Source organism: Nicotiana tabacum, chromosome 20, assembly GCF_000715075.1.
Source record: "Nicotiana tabacum cultivar K326 chromosome 20, ASM71507v2, whole genome shotgun sequence".
In the NCBI taxonomy this organism is placed as follows: domain Eukaryota; kingdom Viridiplantae; phylum Streptophyta; class Magnoliopsida; order Solanales; family Solanaceae; genus Nicotiana; species Nicotiana tabacum.
The window spans coordinates 61,841,238-61,843,120 of NC_134099.1; positions in this window are offsets into that span (position 1 = coordinate 61,841,238).

Below are 1,883 nucleotides of genomic sequence, written 5' to 3' on the forward strand. Positions count from 1 at the left end.
TGTTTAGCCTATTTTTCTTATCCTAGTAGGTGTCTTGCCCTGACCTCGTCACTACTTTACCAAGGTTAGGCTTGATACTTTACGGTGTACTCATACTACGTGTCTGCACATCTTTTTGTGTAGATCAAGGTACCTCATATCAGACTAGGCATTAGTGATTTGGCTTTACCTCTCAGAGACTTCAAGGTATATATGCTTTCCATCCACAGGCCTCAGAGTCACCCGATGTCCTTGTTTCTTTTCTACTGCTTACTCTTTACTTAGAAAGTGATATATTAGGGATGTATCAGTATATTCGTGTAGTGCTTATGACTCAGTCTCACCAGATTTTTGGGAGTTATTGTCAGCTGTATTGTGGATTTCTTTTATGATAGCTAGTTGGTTTAAATTTGAAGTTCTATTATTATTTCCATTATTTCTCCATGTATGTTAGGCTGACCTAGTTTTAGAGACTAGGTGTCATCACGACATCCTACAATGGGAGATTGGGGTTGTGACAAATTGGTATCAGAGCTCTAGGTTCATAGGTGTTACGAGTCATAGGCAGGTTTAGTAGAGTGTTGCAGATTGGTACAGAGACGTCTTTACTTATCTTCGAGAGGCTATGGAACTGTTAGAAAACTTCACTTCTTTGATTCCTTATCGTGTGAATTTGTTGACTTTAGAATTCTGAATCTTTGTCTTTCTATTCTCTCACAAATAGTGAGGACTGTGAGCACGTGATTTTTGCCCTATGTGAGTTTACTCCCATAAATTCAAGAAAATAGTGTTTTCCCACTATATGCAATGTTCGTAGATTTTTCATTAATTGTTTGCATTTTCTTGCATGTTTAAGTCTTATTTAAATTATGAAAAATATCAAAAATATCACGCATGGCATTTAGGTTTTATTTTTATATTTTTAGGATTAATCGGTAGTTACTTATTTTATAAAAATTGAAAATCACAAAAATACTTCATTTTTACACTTTTTCGTTTTATTGATTTTTTCTCTTTTAATTTAGGATTAAGCATGCTTTTATAATTTTTATAGTTAGTTAATTAGTTTAATTTCACATTTTTAGATAATCTAGGATTTTTAATTAATTAATTAAAGAAAATAAAAAGGAGAAAAGGAAATTAGGAAAAATGTATTTTTGGTCTTGTTTCTTCTAAAATTGGGCCAATTCCTAAAGGCTCAAATCAATTCTAAACCCCAACCCAATTCCAATACCAATACCCATTTGACCCATTACCCCTTTTTTATTTTTTATACCCTAATCCCTCACATAAAATGAGAGATAAGGCACAAAAGAGATCAGATTTTGGAGACCTAAAAAAGATCCCAGCTAAAATACACCTATCTGTCGTTACCTCCTAAGAAAGGAGACTACTCTCTTTCTCACCATCTCTCATTGTGACGACCCGAAGGGTCATCACCGAAGTTCTTCGTTGTTCCGCGCTTTCGAGGCCTTGAAAACCTCTCTTTTAGTTGCCTCGATTGGCGTGCGCAGTTCGGGCGCGTAGCCGGAAAGTTTTTATGTTAGAATATGTGAATTATGTGAAACATTTGATGAATTTTGGTATTAATATGCATAATGTTGACTTCGGTCAACATTTTGGGTAAACGGACCCGGACCTGTGATTCGACGGTCCCGGAAGTTCCGTAGAAAAATATGGGACTTGGGCGTGTGCCCGGAATCAAATATGGGACTTAGGCTTATGCAATGTTCGGGCTCGTATTTTGGTTCCGACGCCCGGTACAAGTCTTAAATATGTGTTAAGCACTATCTGTAAAGTTTGGCTAAAAACGGACGTCATATGACGTGTTTCGGACTAGAAATGGAGAATTTGAGTTATGAAAGTTGAAGAAAGAAAATCATGTGTTTGAGGCTTGATCCTAT